The sequence below is a fragment of the Protopterus annectens genome, chromosome 14.part0, assembly GCF_019279795.1.
Source record: "Protopterus annectens isolate FY-2018-M chromosome 14.part0, PAN1.0, whole genome shotgun sequence".
Classification (NCBI taxonomy): Eukaryota; Metazoa; Chordata; order Ceratodontiformes; family Protopteridae; genus Protopterus; species Protopterus annectens.
Genome location: NC_056748.1, coordinates 489,160,394 through 489,181,471, shown reverse-complemented (window position 1 = coordinate 489,181,471; position 21,078 = coordinate 489,160,394). Strand labels below are relative to the sequence as shown.

The 21,078-nt window shown below is 44.2% G+C and overlaps 1 protein-coding gene across 2 annotated transcripts in view; it reads right to left on the bottom strand.

The window, feature by feature from the left end:
* Positions 1-21,078, bottom strand: part of SLIT1 (slit guidance ligand 1) — a 3,022,655-nt gene that overhangs the window by 1,597,945 nt on the left and 1,403,632 nt on the right. The gene's annotated exons all lie outside the window — the stretch shown is intronic.

Here is a 21,078-nt window from a genome sequence, read left to right as displayed (position 1 = left end):
GTGGCTTGTTATAGTGGTAACAGCAAAAAAAATAAATAAACAACAGCATGAGACAACCATCTAGAAAGTGTCTGCTTTGAAAGTGGTGGTCCTTTTTTTTATTATTTTAATAGGAGACAGATGGCTGATCGGCTTTCATGAAGGATTTTGTATCTGAGCTGCCTGTGAATATCCAGAGTATATAGGATTATTTCTCCTTTATTCTTAGGTTCTGAAAATAATACACAGAGATTAATAGAATGGCCCAAGGTAAACACTGAAACCACTTTAGGGACACAAAAATGAATTGTTCTCAAAGAAATTCTATTCTTGTGGAAAATGAGGTATGGTTTACTCACAATAAGAGCTTGTAACTCTGACACTCTTCTTGCAGACCTCAGAGCAACACAGCTTTCCAAATCAAATCAGCCTGATGAGCTTGTTCAAATGGACAGATATGTAAAACCCCTTTCAACAGCTGATTGACATGAGCGCAAGTAAAACCGGGGGTGGTTGAAAGATATATCTTGATAGATGAGTAAGAAAGGCCAGAGGATAATAACTCACAAAAATAATTTAGAACTAGAGGCATCTGGGGCTTAAATGGGGTCTAGTTCTTAGCATGGAACCAACTAGTTTTTTTTTTCCTAGCAACAAGTTTTTGAGCCTTCTTTAGTACCTACTACACATTATCAGAAAAAAGGGTGCCTACAGAGTATCAAAATTCTGTCATCCAAGCAGTGAAATGAAGTTCTCAGGTTGGTATATATCAAAGAACCCCTGTCTTGTGTGAGTAAAGCCAGTCTGTGGGATGCTTCTGGTAATTGCTCTTGGATAATTTCAGAAGAAGGGGAACTACTGTTGCCTCTGCCAAAAAGGAGTCAGAACCACTATCTTTGGAGAGTCCTTTTGGAACATTAGAAGATTCCTTGGTATCAGTAAAGTGGGTGAAAAATTATACAGCAACATTCCCATCCAAGGGAAGGAGAAGGCATCTACCTTCCAGGCATGTTTTCAAGGAACCCTGAACCAAAATTTATTGAACTGTCTGTTTTGAAAGGAGGCAAACAGCTCTAGCTGAAGTGTTCCTCACAGCTGGATCATTTCCTAGAAAAAATAAATAAATAAATAAATAAATAAAAATCCGCCGTCCTGGTCCTGCTCAGCTTGTCTGCTACAAGACTTTGAACAGATGGAATGTATGTGACCTGAAGGATCTAACAGTTGAGTTACCACCTCCCAGGCTATCATAGCAAGTATTTCCCAATAGGAATGTGAAAATAAGCATATTTTTAAATCTGATGTTACCATAAAACTGATTAAAGGAGTGAGATGCAGCAGGATTTGGATGGATAACATTTTTCAAACATTTGAACCTTGGCACAGAGATTGAGAAAGGAAAGGTCTAGGATTGGCCTTCATGTTCCCTCTTTCTTCAACAGTAGAAAGATCCTCGAATAAAAACATTTGCTCATCTCATCAGAGAGCACCAGTTCTATAACTCTCTCAGCCAACATTTGCTCCAAAAACAGGGATGTTTGGTTTAAAGGATGAAGAGAAATCACATGAATAGGAGGGAGGGCCCACTGACATCTATATACCCATTGGATGATTTTCAAAATGTATTTGCCTGAGATAATCTGACATCACTGAGGAAGATGCTGACTGAAGGACAGACTGCCACGGTTGGAGGGAGGGGGAACCTGAAAGAGAATTAAGGAAAGGGATGGGATTGACAGCATGGGAGAAGGAGACAGAGAGAGAGGTATGCAGATGGAAGGTAGAGTAGAAGAAATAGGAATATAGCTGAAGGAGGGAAGAGAAGGAAAAGGTACAAGGTAGTTGAAAAATAGGGTGAGTACTTCGACCAGAACTGGAATAGGAGCAGATCCATGGCTTAGCTAAGTATTCTTTTAAAGAGCATTTGAAGAAGTGTAGGGTAGAGATAGTTCTAGTAGTTATATATAGGGATTTCCAAATTTTTGCAAAATAGGAGTACATTGACTACAACCACCTTCCCAAAAAATGAAATAAACAGCAAAATCACACAGCAAAGCCACAAAGGAAAGAGCCAGGCAAAACTACCCATTTTATACAAAAAAATACCTAATCACATGACAATGTAAACTAATACGATAAATAAATACATAAATAGTCCAAATGAACTAATTTAAAGAAATATAAACTTAGCAAAACAAAATTAAATGTAAATATAAAAACACACTTACAACCAAATTACACACACACACACACACATATATATATAAACTCTATGTATGTGTTTTATAATCTCTGCATTTGCAAAAAACACTTAATATTTATGGTCTCATTGAGACCAGGAAACTGATTGGCACATAATAAAATCTGCCATTTGCTTCCCCTACACTCTAATAAAGTCTTAAAATCACCACAAAATACATCTGGGATCACTGTATCAAGTACAAAAAACAAAAACTTTTTAAAGTTGTCACAAACTGCAGCATGTCATGCTAAAGCATTTGTCATGTCTTTAATTTTGATAGCTAAAGCATGTTCATAAATTCTTCTACCCAAAGTCCTAATAGTCTTGCCGATATAAAAACGTGCAAGAGTTACACAGTGCAACATAGATTACAAAGGTAGAATCACAACTATCAGTAAAAACAAAATAAACGTCTCAAGGTGCAGAGTGGTGCAGAAAGTAAACCAACAAAGAAAATAAACTGAAAGCTGCACCAGTCTTACACAACTTTCTGATGAAGCGACAGGAGAAGTCATAAATGTGCTTATGTTTTGTTCTTTTTTATTTAATAAAACGTATTTGGTTGTGTAAGATTGGTGCAGTTTTCAGTTTATTGTTTAGAATCACAACTATAACGGCCTTTGACCCAAATGATCTTACAAAATTGTCTTATTTCAATGGAAGCAGAATTAACTATAAATCTACATTGCCTACAATGGCCACAAGAAAAAGTACCAAATGACTCATGCCTCATATTAAAATGGTCAACTTTGTCTCTTTCAAGAATAGTTTTAATGTTGACTACCTTCTTATAAGTGAACAAAGGCTTGTCACCTAAAATTCTGACCAAATCTGAATGTCCCATCAGTACTTTCCAATTATCCATGATAATGTGCCTAATGCTACACATATCATTGGAAACAGGAGTAGGGAAAGCCAACCTGCACCTATCAGTACTGTGGTCAAAGGTAGATAAACTTCTATGTGCTGTCAGAATAGGACTAGCTGTGCTGTCACGCAACTTCACAATCTCATCAACAATTCTCTTGAACCAAAAGGAATCATATCCCATCTGGATGAAAAAGCTAACAAGCTAATCCAATTCCAACAAAAATGTGGACTGGTCACTGGTCAGTCGACTGAATCGTATAAGCTGACCCTTGACCAAATAGGAGTAAAGGCTTTTGCCTGAGGATTTGGTTGACACAATTGTGTGTGTGTGTGTGTGTGTGTGTGTGTGTGTGTGTGTGTGTGTGTGTGTGTGTGTGTGTAAATATATATATATATATATATATATATATATATATATATATATATATATATATATATATATACATATTTAACAGAAAGAGATGTATGGAGACACTATATTTTTTCCTCCTTTGTTGACACTTAAAGTAGCACATTTATTTACGAAAACTCTCAGATTGTTGAAACTTCATTGAGTCAATTGTGGGAGTGATGCTTACGGACTTTAATACCATTGCCAAGGTCCACGTTTGTGACATCTCAGAGCTAGTATATTTAGATAGTGATGGCACACAAAAGTAACGTTTTACTTAGTGTATATGACATATTAAGCTGCAACATTTTTATATGTTCAGATATTTAAGTTATCATGCATTGTGTCAACATAGCAGGACTTGATATTTCATTACAGATCCACTGAAACAGCTAATAGTTTGTCAGTTGCATTTGCATGTGCTCCACAATAAGTAACAACACTTGTGTGTGATAATGAAAAACACATCAACCATTATATGCGAAAACAAAATGTTGACTCCAAAACACACAGGGATAAAGCCCTGACTGTGACCAAGATTACTTCAGTTAGTGGTCTGTGCACTGGAGAAGCTGACAACTGGACAGCAGATCACTCGTCCTAGAAGATTAGGTGGGTTGATCACTGCAATGATGGCATATTTCAAACAGCAAGCACACAGCTGCAGCACCGGTCAGATTCATGTGCTTGGCTCTGCAAAGCCAGTGACAGTAGTCACTGCTGCTCATGTGTGGAATCGTGCATGAGCTTGGGGAGGAATTACAAGCTCTCCAGAGTGATGCAGGTGAACAAATTAAGTGTCAGGAATTAGGAGGGGACCAACAACAAAATGACCCATGCCTCTGCATTGTGACTGATGCAACTTAAGTACAGTGGGGACATTGGATAGTTCTCTTGGTATTTTTTTTTTAGCCTGGAGAATAATTAATTCATTAGAAAGGTCCTCTTCAATGGAAATGACCCCAGGTTAAGCCAGATCCTTGAGCCACTGTGACAACAGCATGTGTTACTCTGGAAGCAAGGAGAAGGTAGATAGGGAGGGGGTGGGTTCACAAGTCATTTTCTTGTTTCCCTAGATGTTGGCTTCCTATGGTTGGCTGTCATTCTATTTAACAGCAGCTACTACTAGATGGGGAACAGACTGTCTCAAGATCTGCAGGACAAGGGCTGATGGCCATCAGAAAGTGGGGATTGATATAATGGTTAAGGAGTTTACCACACAGACACAAGGTACAGGGCTTGATTCTCACCTTTGGAAGGGAAATTGGCTAGACTTAAAAATGGTCCACAAGGGCTGCTAGCCTAGTACTGGCCTATAAACACAAAAAATCATCCCAAAACAAGTGTATAGCAGGTATATATGAGTAACAAAGAAAGTATTCCAGGTAAATATCATATTCCAGATAACTAGTACTAACACCAGGCAGTTCATACAAAAAAACTTTATAACGATTCAAAATAATATGAACAGTAGCAGATGCAAAGAAAGATTAATATAAAAGAATGTACCAAGTAAAGTTACTGATGTGCAGTGACACCTAGTTTATTAGAAAGAGAAACACTACTACTAGAGGTGGCAGATGAGAATACCTCCAACCACTAAACAAAAGATCTTTAAAGAAGGAAAGTAATACTGTCCATATACATCCATGTATTTGAAAATACATTTTCTTGGCTCAGCAAGTGTCTAACTCTTTCACTGAATGAACACTACAGTCAGTGGTAAAGTTCTACAAAGTATAGCCTCACAAAGAGAAGACTGTTTCTCAGATTTTTGTTGTTGTGTTAGAAATCTCAAGTGAAACAGCACGGCTATGTTTAATGCAGTGCAACAATGGTCTAGGAAACATACCTAATCTGACTTCCAGAAAACCAATATAATTCCTATAGTAATGGTAGAAACCAAAAGTAGTAGTAATATTAAAAGTTGTGTGTTGTGTTATTTACCCTTAAAGATATATTTAGATTAAACAAGAATCACAAAACAGCCTCATTGTAATTATAAACATAAGCAAATTCTCTTAATAATGTCGGTAAGAATTAGTTGGCAGAGGTGTCTATTTTACTAGTAATACATAATGTGTGGGCTACACTGTAATAAGCTCATGCATGCTATGCACTGATCAAAAAGGTGAAGTAGAAAATTAACTACTAATAGAATAATGTTCATCGCTTCTAATAAGTCCTACATTTATCAACACATTCTTTGTAATTATCGTGTTCCTATACTTAACAGAGTTTGGAAGTTTTATAGATAACTAGAGAAAAGAATAAGACTGTGAATATGCTGCAAATTGGACAGAAACATTATTAAAAAAACAGTTTGTCAACAGGCAGCTGTGAACCTGGACATTCTTTCATTATTACATCAGGATTTGAAACTAGGCTAAAAGAAACCATATATACATTTTCTGTCAGATTAACAAATAAATAAGGAAAGACTTTAGCACTGTGCAATATACACTATGGCACACGACAAAGACAGATGCTTTTAATCTTAGTGCTATGACAAATATACATCAAACTGAAGTTTTGAGAAATGAACTAGCCTTAAGAAATCTATAGATTTACTTAATAAAAGATTGTTCAGACTCCCACTAAGTGCTATAGAGAAAAACTTGTTTAAAAACAGGGCCCAACAACAGTATAAGTGCAAGTCTAATGGACATTTTCACATTTCTTTATGCACACTGTGACTGAATTGGCAGATAAAGACTTTTAGCTAATAAAGTAATCCTTTGTAATAGACTTTACCTGCACAAGCTAGAAATGTATGCTTTTTATTTAAGCAGTGCTAGAAATTAAATTAGCTAGAAGCCCATAGCATTCACCACTGGATTATAAATATAAAATGTCACTAGTGTGGTTTAACTATAGAAAGTTGAAATGAAAACCTCTTGTGTTCACCCAAGATTTTTAAGAAGTGAATTTATAACTAATGTGACATTTTTCTAGTTCATACACTTCAAGTAAAGCAATCCATTGTCACTGATAATGTACTGTTCTAATATAATTAGTACAGACCTTGAATGACTTTGTAAGTGTATGTCATAGCTGGTTGGCAGAAGGTTAGGCTTGGTGTGCAACATACTCATAACCTGCGACACGGAGATAACCAGGGATAGTTTGGAAACAAGCTTTGTCTATCTGGAGAACGATGACTACCTGACGGTCATTTTCTGTCACAGCAAGAGATTGAGCTCCATCACAGTATATAATGGCATGACAAATGTCTGATTTGGAAACAGGTATGGTTCTATGTGTGTGCACTGACCATGTTGTCAGAGCTGTACAAGACAACAGAAAAACAGGGCAAGAAAATAACATAGCCACTTCTGTTACTATTTCTGGATAAACCAATGGGTCACAAGGACAGCCTCCCCCGACTCATCTCACTGCAAAGGAAAATTCATGATGAAAGCCACACAATTGCAAAGAAAAGCTAAAGTGCTCTGGTAATAGTTTAGTTCCATAATGGAAAATATGGTTTACTAGTTACTAATCTCTGATTAGGTGAAGGTTGTGCGCCAGGGCTGGCAACTCGGCACGTAAAAATCAATTGCCAATCATTAGCGGAGCGGAATTCCGCTGTGGCGACCCCGGGAAAAGCTGAAAGACACAACAAGTTACTAATCTCTGATTCAGAAGGCAGGAAAGTCTTCCTGAGGGAAAAAAAACAATGTGACAGACAAGCAAAAATGTCTGACAGGGTCGGCTTTAAAGGGAAATAATAGACCACTTATCGGAATTGTACAGACCACATTGTATGTAGAAGGCCTCCCCATCCCCCAGAAAGTCAATTGTTTCACTGTAACACATACTCTGGAGGGCATTATTGCACTTAGAAAATGGGATGTCAGTTACATTTTTCTTTATTTGTTTTATACAGTGGATATAAGTTCATTTAGTTTTGCCCTGCCCCGTTGGCTTATCACAGCTTTTTATGAGCTATGATTAGAGAGGTGAAAGGAAATGGTAGGTCTCTATGACTGCCACTGCAGTTACTTGTATTAGATCTGTTATTTTTATTTATTTGTAATTTTATTTTTTTCCATATGCTAACTATTTTTAAGTGATACAGATATCAAGTGAAAAGGAAATGATGTCTCCAGTACATATTTCAGTCTCGGTGCAGAGTGCATAGATTTTGTGTATGAATAGGCATTGTTCTTCTTACTAGATTCTGCTTGCACATTAATAGACTCCTTTGGAAGGTTGATTGTGCAATGGGGTTCATTGATATTCTATGTCTATTTTCTAATAATAGATACAAAAACAGATATGTGATGTGGAGGAAGTTCAACAAAACATAAACCATGTGCTTGAACAGAAACAAAGAACTGGTCATACATGGCTGCTGTTAAAATATTTTTATTCTAATAGAGTAGAGCAGAATAGAGAAGCACTTTCACATCAATGTAACACTTCATCAGACCATAAAAAACAAATTTAAAACAGAGTTTAAATACACATATCGAATTATTCATTTAATCAATCAATTAAAACTCAGTGATGGAAGTTCCTTGCTCTTAATCAAGGTTTTAAAAGTACAGCACCATTAAGACCAAAGTTTTTTTATCAGCTAACAAAAGAACTATTCATCTTAATTCAACCTGCTCAGTCTTAATTTAAATCCCCACCTCGTGCAGCCTCATAAACAATTTGTAGCACAAAAAAAAAAATCTAAAAATATATGTATCACCATGTCTATCAATATGTTTTACTAGAACATTGGTGGAATCTCTTCTTCCAATGCTGTAGTGATGTTGTAAAATGGTTCTACTTCAGATGATCGAAGTTTCAAAACTTTGAACATCATATGGCCAAGGCTCAGATGATCAAAGTTTTGAAACTTGGAACATCAAATAAAAAAAAAGTTTCCTTTTATGTTTTTGCCGGGGTGCAAGCCCCCCTGCACCCCCACAACGACCGCTAATTAAATAAACCAACTTTGCAATCACACTATGGTGAGGAAAATGATAAATTTCCCATTCTGTGCTGTACGGTGGTGATCTCCATTCAGAACGTTCGAAGTTTCAAAACTTCGATCATCTGGTCCTCAGCCACATGATGTTCGAAGTTTTGAAACATTGATCATCTGAAGTGGACCCTGTAAAATACACTCTTTTAATGAGTGATAAGTCATCCCCACATAGAAGCAGGGACATAAACAGCACTTAGCCATGTAAATTACATCTCTAGTAGTGCAGTCAGCATTAACTTTGAGATTAAACCTTCTTCCATTGACAGGATGAACAACATAGTTAGCAGTATCTAAATACTCACAAGCTCTGAATCTACTACATGGGAGAGTACCTGTGAAACTCTGTGAAACACAGCCATCAAAATGGCTTTTATAACAGAATTGTCTCTACAGAGATTTCATATTCTTAATGTAAAACTGGGTTCAGCACCTACAACTGATCTTCAGTGTTCATCAATGGTCAAGATGGACCAATTCCTTCTCACTGATTCACAAACCAGATGTATATCACTTGTGTAAGTTAACAGAACCCTGGGCACTGTTGATCATTGTAAAGGTTTTAAATTTAAAATGACAGACCTCTCATTCCTGTCAGAGAAGTATGGCTGCGCAATTTGTGCTACAACTTGATGTTAAGTTGTCAATCTCGCCTTCATTCTTGCTGGATGGGTTCGGAGCCGATCCTCGGCTCCGACTCAGCACTTGCTTTAGCTCGAGAACTCCTTTTACCAGCTCGAGGCAACCCTATATCCCATGATGCAAGGCGGAACTACCCCAGATCTCATTTGCCGCTTAGCGAAAGAGGTCTCCTTTGCCAGCTGAGGTGAGTTTTTCTTAGTAAAATAAGAAAAGTGTAGTTAGGAGTTTATTTTCCCTTTTTGAGCGTCAGTTTAGTCTGTAATCTAGTTACAGCCCACCCTTTCCCTCTTTTTCAGTCCTTTTGTAAAATTTTTGTAAGTTTTAAGTTACAGTAGTTTAGTCAGGCCTAGTTCCCCCCTTGGTTATCCCTTCCTGTGTGTTAGTGTAGGGATTAAGTTGTGTGTTTGTGGGGACTGTTTGTGTCTATCCTTTTAGGATGTCTAGAGAAGGCAAGGTCTCAGGCTTCAAGAAGTGTGACCAGTGCTGTCAGAAAATGTCCCTGACAGACGGTCACACTTCTTGTGTGTATTGCCTGGGGCCTTTGCACCTGCAGGACTCCTGTGCGTTGTGTCATGCTTTTAGCCAGAGAGTCCTGCAGGAAAGGAGGAACAAACTTATCCTCCGAGGTTTACTTAAACCTGAAGGTTCTCCTCCTAAGTCAGGAAAACCTCATAAGCCACCAAAGGCTCAGGCTACAGTGTCCAAGCCTCCTCCGGTGGCTTCGGCTCCGTCGGAGCCGACATCGGCTCCGGCTGGAGTCGATACTGTTTCTTCTAAAGTAGTGGGTTCGGTGCCGGCCGGCTCCGATACCCTGACTATGCTGGCCTTGTCGGCTCCGGCTGGAGCCGACACCTTATCAACATCGGGCGAGATATCCTCGGCTCCATCTGGAGTTCAAGGGACTTCGGCTCCGATGGTTTCGACCCATAAGAGATCCCGGTCCCCTTCTATTATGAGTATTCACTCGGCTCCGGGTCTCCTCTTTTATCGGGCGGAGCCATCGGAGCCGGTCTTCGAGATCTTCCAGGCTGTCTGACCACGACCTGGAGAGGGTGGTAAGCAGGCTGTTGAAGTCTCAGGCACTGGCCCAAATGCTCCATAGCCCGTCTCAACAGACTGCGGCTATAACCCCTATCATTGAGCTTCCTCCTCCGACTCCACACCAGAGTTCGGGCCGGAGCTTCTTGGGACAGCGACTGTTTGATGCGGAGCCGATACATCCTTGGCTCCATCGTCCTCGGCTCCGATCTCTTCCTTGAGACCTTCCTTGGAAGGATCCGGTCGTCGGGTTTCCACTGTCGGCTCCGAGGGGGCTAGTGGCATCGGACCCTTGTCTGACCCGCTCTCCCTCTCGGGGCTTCGGCCCTGGTAAGCTCGGCACCGACATCGGCCTCGGAGCCTTCTCTCTCTTTGGAGCCGACTATTCCTGTCTCTTAGCGGGTGTGTTCTGGTCTCCCGGGGAGAGGAGCCTTTGAGGTGATGAGGAGTGTCCTGGCCTCAGAGCCAGGTCAGCGGTCCGTCCCTCTAGCTCCTCCCTCATCAGTGCCTGCAGATGCCTCTTGCCAGCCTCTTGCTCTCAGGCCCAGGGATCCATCGCCCCAGGTTTCCCCACTGGGAATTTCCTCCTCTTCCGAGGTTTCTCCTGATCCTGCAGGGAACCCCTCGGAAGAGGACGTAAGAGGAAACACACAGACTCCCGAGTCTACTACATCTGATACCGACTTAGATGAGTCGGAGGGTTCCCCGGTCCCCTCTGAGGATGTCTCCTTTTCAGACATCCTTGAGCTCCTTAAACAGAGGGGAATTGGCCCTCCATTGACCCCTCCGAGGATGAGTCAGTATACCTGGAGGCTTTTGGATCCCGACCCTCCACCTCCTGGGTGTCTCCGCCTTCGACCCACTCATGCAGGTAGTGGCTCGGAAGGTGTGGGCAACTCCAGATTCTGTGGAACCTGTCCCCAGGAGACCATCCAAGTTCATCACGGCCCCTTCGGATAAACAGTTCCTTTCCAAAGGTGTCTCTGTGGATGCTATGGTGGTGGCGGCCACTAAGAAGGAACTGGCGGATCCTTCAGTACCTGTCCATCCTCCTAATAAGGATTCTAGGACCATGGACAGGTATGGAAAGCGGATGTTTTCTTCAGCGACCTTTGCTATGCGTTAGCTGAATTACCTTTGTCACTTCACCAGGCTTCAACGAGATATTCTCAAGGAACTGGGAGAAGTAGTCCAGGATCCTTCTGCTGCTGGGGCTCAGGAAAAGATTGCCTCACAGCTTGCTATCCTGAATTCCATATCTAACTCCTCCATGCGGCTCATATCTTATGCGGCCGATGGAGCGAGCAGGCGCAGGCACAGGTGTTGCTCTTAGACGCCAAGCCTGGATGCGGCTGTGTAATTTTGCGGACCTTTAAGGCGTCCTTCACCAACACCTTTGATGGTTCGGCTTTGTTGGGACCTCAGGTGAAGGATACTTTGACCAGATGTGAGCAGGACGGTAAAACTCTTTCTGCCATTGGAGTCCAGTTTTCCACTCCTTCTAGACCTTATCCCAAGGGTCAGAAGGGGAAGATGTGGTTCCGAAAAGCCCAAGGAGCTACACAGGACACACGTGGTCAGTTTACCCCCAGAGGCAGAGGGGGTAACAATAATAGACGCCGCCCTAGAGGCAGGGGGGGTCATCAGAACCAGGGCAACAGGGAATCTCTTCCTGAGAAGCCCTTTCAGCATCCCTGAGGTGTTGCCCGACTGTCCACCCTTGGAGGCAGTCGGGAAGAATTTCACTGTACCCAGTAGCCTGGCAATCCCTATCCCAAGAGAAGTGGGTACAGTCGATCATATCCGAGGGTTACAAAATCCCCTTCGAAAGGTTTCCCGTACCTCTACAATCCCTTCCAGACATCTCACCCGGTCAAAGGGATTTGGCAAGACAGGAGGTTTCAAAACTCCTGGAAAAAAGAGCCATCCAGACAGTGCCGGCAGACCAAGTAGGATCCAGCTTCTACTCAAGATTCTTTTTGGTCCCCATAAGGACGGGAGATTGGAGACCGATACTAGACCTAAGCAGACTAAACAAGTCTGTCATGAAGGCAAGATTCCGGATGGTCACGCTGCAATCCATTCTGCCCTTTCTGGGCAAGGACAACTGGATGTGCTCTATAGACCTTCAGGATGCGTACTATCACATAAAGATTCACAGACGCTCCAGAAGGTTTCTCCGCTTTCGGCTGGGAGCCAGTCATTACCAATTCAGAGCACTGCCCTTTGGCCTCACTTCAGCCCCCAGAGTGTTCACCAAATGCATGGCAGTGGTCACAGCTCACCTGAGACGTCGAGGATTCCAGGTGTTTCCTTATTTGGACGACTGGCTCCTCTCCGCCACCACCAAGCATCAGCTTCTTCAGTCCAGAGACTACACCCTACAGCTTTGCAAGAAACTGGGAATTTCGGTAAATTTGAAAAATCCTCTGCTGCCTTGCCAATCTATCACCTTTATAGGCGCAGAGTTAAATACTGTCAAAATGTTAGCCAGGCTAACAGATCAAAGGATTCTGGACATCCAAAAATTTGTTCAGCTTCTGTTACTAAGCAACAAGATCAAAGCCAGGTTTGTCTTGAAAGTTCTAGGCCTAATGGCTGCGGCCATTGTTCTTCTTCCACTGGCTCGCTTCCACATCGTCTCCTGCAGTGGATGTTATTCACGCAGTGGTCGTACCACAATCTTCCTATGAGACACGAAATCTTGGTAACACAGTCGTGCAGGGCTCATCTACGATGGTGGATATCTTCCCTCTTCTTCATCAGGGCCGACCCTTTATTCCCCTCCTCCAGTTGCCACCGTCACCACGGATGCCTCTCTGATCGGGTGGGGGCATTATCAGGGCAGGATGGTCCACGGACGTGGCAACCCATAGAATACCATCTGCACATAAATGTCCTGGAGATGAGAGCAGTGCTTTTAACGTTGCAAGCCCTCGACGACTTTCTTCCCACGGGGACTATTGCAGTACAAACGGACAACATGTCCGTGGTCTGGTGCATCAACAAACAGGGCGGAACCAGGTCCTATCCGTTATGTCGAGAAGCTCTCAGACTTTGGCAATGGGCGATCTCTTCTCAGCGGTTTCTGATAGCAACGCACATCCCGGCAGGTCCAACCTATTGGCGGACAGGCTAAGCAGATCTATTCTGATGCCTCACGAATGGTCTCTCAATCAATCTGTAATGGATCAGATTTTTCTGAAGTGGGGCACTCCTTGTTGCGATCTTTTCGCTACCCCTCAAAACAGCAAGTGCCCAGATTACTTCACACTATTTCCCCTTCCAGGCCATCCCTTGAGAGACTCTCTAACCCAGGATTGGCCTCGGGGACTTCTTTATGCTTTTCCTCCCTTTACATTGATTCCACAAGTCATTCAGAAAGCCACCGTTTTGAGAGCCAAATTGATCCTCATTGCTCCATATTGGCCTCGACAAATTTTGTTTCCATCTCTACATCATCATCTTCTGGTGCAGCCCTGGCATCTGGACCCAGTTCCGGATCTTTTGATCCACCAGTCGGGTCAGCAGCACCGGGCCATTCATTCTCTCAACCTCACTGCTTGGTTGCTCCACTTCCTTCCCTAGCCAGGCTACCAATGATTTCTGACTCAGTCAGAGACATTCTAGTGTCTTCTTTGAAGTCGTCTACTAGAACTATTTATGCTAGCAAGTGGCGACGTTTTTCAATTTGGGCAAACGCCAGAAATATTGATCCTTTTACTGCTCCTGTACATTCTGTTTTGGATTTCCTGGAGGTTTTTCATTCAGGATCCTCGTCATCTACAGTCAAAGTACAACTGGCTGCTATTTCCAAGTATCATGTTGGCTTGCATGACAATAACATCATGTCTCATAGGTTATGCAAGGCCTTTTTGAGAGGAGTTTTCTCCTAAAACCGCCTGTGAAACATCCTCCTCCGCAATGGGATCTAAACTTAATGTTGGCATCCCTAATTCTACCTCCTTTGAACCGTCTGCTACATGTTCTTTGAAGTTATTGACGTGGAAAACTATATTTTACTGGCTGTTACTTCTGCAAGAAGAGTTTCTGAGATTCAGGCCCTCTGTATTCGTTCACCTTATCTGGTTTTTCATAAGGATAGGGTTTCGTTAAGAACTAACCCTTCCTTTCTTCCCAAGGTTGTATCTCAAACCAATATTAACCAATCTATAGATCTACCAGTTTTCTTTCCTAACTATTCTGACAGAGCTGAACAGAAGCTGCACTTTTGGATGTCCATCGTCAGCTCAGGTACTACTTGCATAGGACTAAACAAATTAGAAAATCAGACCAATTGTTTGTCTCCTATGCAGAAAACAGGTTAGGTCTTCCAGTTTCTAAAGTGACCTTATCTAGGTGGTTGACTTCCACCATTTCCTATGTGTACTCTCTCAGGGGCAAACAACTATCTTCTAAGCCAAAAGCACATTCGACCAGGAGTCTATCCACTTCTGTAGCCTTTCAGGATAGACTTCCCATTGACACTATTTGTGCAGCAGCTACTTGGGCCACGCCTCATACCATTGTGTCTCATTACAAGTTGGATTTGGCCTCCAGAGATAGGGCCAGTTTTGGTTCCACAGTTCTCAAGAGTCTGTTCCATTGAGCCACCCGGGATACAGGTGCTAGGGATGCGGTCCCATCCAGCAAGAATGAAGGCGAGATTGACAACTTAACATTTAGAAGTTATGTACCTACCATAACGTTCCATGTTAGTTGTCTTCTCTTCTTTCTTCGTCCCTCCCTCCTTCCCCCTGGCCTGGACAGATCTTGGAGAGTTCCTATTAGATTGCTTCCTCTGGAGCATTGTTATAAGGACTTCTTTTAGGAACCATGGTTCCTAATTATGTTAGGATAGTCTTTAGCAGGGTCAGTTAGCTGCCAAACGAGATCTGAGGTAGTTCTGCCTTGCATCATGGGATATAGGGTTGCCTCGAGCTGGTAAAAGGAGTTCTCGAGCTAAAGCAAGTGCCGAGGATCGGCTCCGAACCCATCCAGCAAGAAAGAAGGCGAGAGAAGACAACTAACATGGAATGTTATGGTAGGTACATAACTTCTAAATGTTAAGTTGTCAATCTCGCCTTCATTCTTGCTGGATGGGTTCGGAGCCGATCCTCGGCTCTAGCTCGAGAACTCTACCAGCTCTATATCCCATGATGCAAGCAGATCTCGTTGCCTTAAAGAGGTCTCCTTTGCCAGCTGAGGTGAGTTTTTCTTAGTAAAATAAGAAAAGTGTAGTTAGGAGTTTATTTTCCCTTTTTGAGCATCAGTTTAGTCTGTAATCTAGTTACAGCCCACCCTTTCCCTCTTTTTCAGTCCTTTTGTAAACGTTTATAAGTTTTAAGTTACAGTAGTTTAGTCAGGCCTAGTTCCCCCTTGGTTATCCCTTCCTGTGTGCTTGTGTTAGGATTAAGTTGTTTGTTTGTGGGGACTGTTTGTGTCTATCCTTTTAGGATGTCTAGAGAAGGCAAGGTCTCAGGCTTCAAGAAGTGTGACCAGTGCTGTCAGAAAATGTCCCTGACAGACGGTCACACTTCTTGTGTGTATTGCCTGGGGCCTTTGCACCTGCAGGACTCCTGTGCATTGTGTCATGCTTTTAGCCAGAGAGTCCTGCAGGAAAGGAGGAACAAACTTATCCTCCGAGGTTTACTTAAACCTGAAGGTTCTCCTCCTAAGTCAGGAAAACCTCAAGCCACGAAGGCTCAGGCTACAGTGTCCAAGCCTCCTCCGGTGGCCGGCCATCGAGCCGAGATCGGCTCCGGCTGGAGTCGATACTCTTTCTTCGAGAGTAGTGGGTTCGGTGCCGGCTGGCTCCGATACCCTGACTACTGTGGCCTTGTCGGCTCCGGCTGGAGCCGACACCTTATCCAGCATCGGGCGAGATATCCTCGGCTCCATCTGAGTTCAAGGGACTTCGGCTCCGATGGTTTTGACCCATAAGAGATCCCGGTCCCCTTCTATTATGAGTATTCACTCGGCTCCGGGTCTCCTCTTTTATCGGAGCGGAGCCATCGGAGCCGATCTTCGAGATCTTCCAGGCTGTCTGACCACGACTAGGAGAGGGAGGTAAGCAGGGTGTTGAAGTCTCAGGCACTGGCCCAAATGCTCCATAGCCCGTCTCAACAGACTGCGGCTATAACCCCTATCATTGAGCTTCCTCCTCCGACTCCACACCAGAGTTCGGGCGGAGCTTCTTGGGACAGCGACTGTTTCGATGCGGAGCTGATACAACCTTCGGCTCCGTCTCGGCTCCGATCTCTTCCTTGAGACCTTCCTTGGAAGGATCCGGTCGTCGGGTTTCCACTGTCGGCTCCGAGGGGCTAGTGGCATCGGACCCTTGTCCGACCCGCTCTCCCTCTCGGGGCTTCGCTCTGGTAAGCTCGCACCGACATCGGCCTCGAGCCTTCTCTCTTTGGAGCCGACCATTCCTGTCTCTTCGAGCGGTGTGTTCTGGTCTCCGGGAGAGGAGCCTTTGAGGTGATGAGGAGTGTCCTGGCCTCAGAGCCAGGTCAGCGGTCCGTCCCTCTAGCTCCTCCCTCATCAGTGCCTGCAGATGCCTCTTGCCAGCCTCTTGCTCTCAGGCCCAGGGATCCATCGCCCCAGGTTTCCCCACTGGGAATTTCCTCCTCTTCCGAGGTTTCTCCTGATCCTGCAGGGGAACCCCCTCGGAAGAGGACGTGTAAGAGGAAACACACAGACTCCCCCGAGTCTACTACATCTGATACCGACTTAGATGAGTCGGAGGGTTCCCCGGTCCCCTCTGAGGATGTCTCCTTTTCAGACATCCTTGAGCTCCTTAAACAGAGGGGAATTGGCCTCCATTGACCCCTCCGAGGATGAGTCGGTATACCTGGAGGCTTTGGATCCCGACCCTCCACCTCCTGGGTGTCTCCGCCTTCGACCCACTCATGCAGGTAGTGGCTCGGAAGGCATGGGCGCTCCAGATTCTGTGGAACCTGTCCCCAGGAGACCATCCAAGTTCATCACGGCCCCTTCGGATAAACAGTTCCTTTCCAAAGGTGTCTCTGTGGATGCTATGGTGGTGGCGGCCACTAAGAAGGAACTGGCGGATCCTTCAGTACCTGTCCATCCTCCTAATAAGGATTCTAGGACCATGGACAGGTATGGAAAGCGGATGTTTTCTTCAGCGACCTTTGCTATCGTTCGCTGAATTACCTTTGTCACTTCACCAGGCTTCAACGAGATATTCTCAAGGAACTGGGAGAAGTAGTCCAGGATCCTTCTGCTGCTGGGGCTCAGGAAAGATTGCCTCACAGCTTGCTATCCTGAATTCCATATCTAACTCCTCCATGCGGCTCATATCTTATGCGGCCGATGGAGCGAGCAGGAGCAGGCACAGGTGTTGCTCTTAGACGCCAAGCCTGGATGCGGCCGTGTAATTTTGCGGACCCCTTTAAGGCGTCCTTCACCAACACCCCCTTTGATGGTTCGGCTTTGTTTGGACCTCAGGTGAAGGATACTTTGACCAGATGTAAGCAGGACGGTAAAACTCTTTCTGCCATTGGAGTCCAGTTTTCCACTCCTTCTAGACCTTATCCCAAGGGTCAGAAGGGGGGGAAGATGTGGTTCCGAAAAGCCCAAGGAGCTACACCGGACACACGTGGTCAGTTTACCCCCAGAGGCAGAGGGGGTAACAATAATAGACGCCGCCCTAGAGGCAGGGGGGGTCCTCAGAACCAGGGCAACAGGGAATCTCTTCCTGAGAAGCCCTTTCAGCATCCCTGAGGTGTTGCCCGACTGTCCACCCTTGGAGGCAGTCGGGGGAAGAATTTCACTGTACCCAGTAGCCTGGCAATCCCTATCCCAAGAGAAGTGGGTACAGTCGATCATATCCGAGGGTTACAAAATCCCCTTCGAAGGTTTCCGTACCTCTACAATCCCTTCCAGACATCTCACCCGGTCAAAGGGATTTGGCAAGACAGGAGGTTTCAAAACTCCTAGAGAAAGAGCCATCCAGGCAGTGCCGGCAGACCAAGTAGGATCCGGCTTCTACTCAAGATTCTTTTTGGTCCCCAAAAGGACGGGAGATTGGAGATCGATACTAGACCTAAGCAGACTAAACAAGTCTGTCATGAAGGCAAGATTCCGGATGGTCACGCTGCAATCCATTCTGCCCTTTCTGGGCAAGGACAACTGGATGTGCTCTATAGACCTTCAGGATGCGTACTATCACATAAAGATTCACAGACGCTCCAGAAGGTTTCTCCGCTGGCTGGGAGCCAGTCATTACCAATTCAGAGCACTGCCCTTTGGCCTCACTTCAGCCCCCAGAGTGTTCACCAAATGCATGGCAGTGGTCACAGCTCACCTGAGACATCGAGGATTCCAGGTGTTTCCTTATTTGGACGACTGGCTCCTCTCCGCCACCACCAAGCATCAGCTTCTTCAGTCCAGAGACTACACCCTACAGCTTTGCAAGAAACTGGGAATTTCGGTAAATTTCGAAAAATCCTCTCTGCTGCCTTGCCAATCTATCACCTTTATAGGCACAGAGTTAAATACCGTCAAAATGTTAGCCAGGCTAACAGATCAAAGGATTCTGGACATCCAAAAATTTGTTCAGCTTCTGTTACTAAGCAACAAGATCAAAGCCAGGTTTGTCTTGAAAGTTCTAGGCCTAATGGCTGCGGCCATTGTTCTTCTTCCACTGGCTCGCTTCCACATGCGTCTCCTGCAGTGGATGTTATTCACGCAGTGGTCGTACTACAATCTTCCTATGAGACACGAAATCTTGGTAACACAGTCGTGCAGGGTTCTTCTACGATGGTGGATATCTTCCCCTCTTCTTCATCAGGGCCGACCCTTTATTCCCCCTCCTCCAGTTGCAACCGTCACCACGGATGCCTCTCTGATCGGGTGGGGGGGGGCATTATCAGGGCAGGATGGTCCACGGGACGTGGCAACCCATAGAATACCATCTGCACATAAATGTCCTGGAGATGAGAGCAGTGCTTTTAACGTTGCAAGCCCTCGACGACTTTCTTCCCACGGGGACTATTGCAGTACAAACGGACAACATGTCCGTGGTCTGGTACATCAACAAACAGGGCGGAACCAGGTCCTATCCGTTATGTCGAGAAGCTCTCAGACTTTGGCAATGGGTGATCTCTTCTCAGCGGTTTCTGATAGCAGCGCACATCCCGCAGGTCCAACCTATTGGCGGACAGGCTAAGCAGATCTATTCTGATGCCTCACGAATGGTCTCTCAATCAATCTGTAGTGGATCAGATTTTTCTGAAGTGGGGCACTCCTTGTTGCGATCTTTCGCTACCCTCAAAACAGCAAGTGCCCAGATTACTTCACACTATTTCCCCTTCCAGGCCATCCCTTGAGAGACTCTCTAACCCAGGATTGGCCTCGGGGACTTCTTTATGCTTTTCCTCCCTTTACATTGATTCCACAAGTCATTCAGAAAGCCACCGTTTGAGAGCCAAATTGATCCTCATTGCTCCATATTGGCCTCGACAAATTTTGTTTCCGTCTCTACATCATCATCTTCTGGTGCAGCCCTGGCATCTGGACCCAGTTCCGGATCTTTTGATCCACCAGTCGGGTCAGCAGCACCGGGCCATTCATTCTCTCAACCTCACTGCTTGGTTGCTCCACTTCCTTCCTAGCCAGGCTACCAATGATTTCTGACTCAGTCAGAGACATTCTAGTGTCTTCTTTGAAGTCGTCTACTAGAACTATTTATGCTAGCAAGTGGCGGCGTTTTCAATTTGGGCAAATGCCAGAAATATTGATCCTTTTACTGCTCCTGTACATTCTGTTTTGGATTTCCTGGCGAGGATTTTCATTCAGGATCCTCGTCATCTACAGACAAAGTACAACTGGCTGCTATTTCCAAGTATCATGTTGGCTTGCATGACAATAACATCATGTCTCATAGGTTATGCAAGGCCTTTTGAGAGGAGTTTTCTCCTAAAACCGCCTGTGAAACATCCTCCTCCGCAATGGGATCTAAACTTAATGTTGGCATCCCTAATTCTACCTCCTTCGAACCGTCTGCTACATGTTCTTTGAAGTTATTGACGTGGAAAACTATATTTTTACTGGCTGTTACTTCTGCAAGAAGAGTTTCTGAGATTCAGGCCCTCTGTATTCGTTCACCTTATCTGCTTTTCATAAGGATAGGGTTCGGCAGAACTAACCCTTCCTTTCTTCCCAAGGTTGTATCTCAAACCAATATTAACCAATCTATAGATCTACCAGTTTTCTTTCCTAACTATTCTGACAGAGCTGAACAGAAGCTGCACTTTTGGATGTCCATCGTCAGCTCAGGTACTACTTGCATAGGACTAAACAAATTAGAAAATCAGACCAATTGTTTGTCTCCTATGCAGAAAACAGGTTAGGTCTTCCAGTTTCTAAAGTGACCTTATCTAGGTGGTTGACTTCCACCATTTCCTATGTGTACTCTCTCAGGGCAAACAACTATCTTCTAAGCCAAAAGCACATCAGACCAGGAGTCTATCCACTTCTGTAGCCTTTCAGGATAGACTTCCCATTGACACTATTTGTGCAGCAGCTACTTGGGCCACGCCTCATACCTTTGTGTCTCATTACAAGTTGGATTTGGCCTCCAGAGATAGGGCCAGTTTTGGTTCCACAGTTCTCAAGAGTCTGTTCCATTGAGCCACCCGGGATACAGGTGCTAGGGACGGTCCCATCCAGCAAGAATGAAGAGATTGACAACTTAACATTTAGAAGTTATGTACCTACCATAACGTTCCATGTTAGTTGTCTTCTCGCCTTCTTTCTCATCCCTCCCTCCTTCCCCCTGGCCTGGACAGATCTTGGAGAGTTCCTATTAGATTGCTTCCTCTGGAGCATTGTTATGAGGACTTCTTTTAGGAACCATGGTTCCTAATTATGTTAGGATAGTCTTTAGCAGGGTCATTTAGCTGCCAA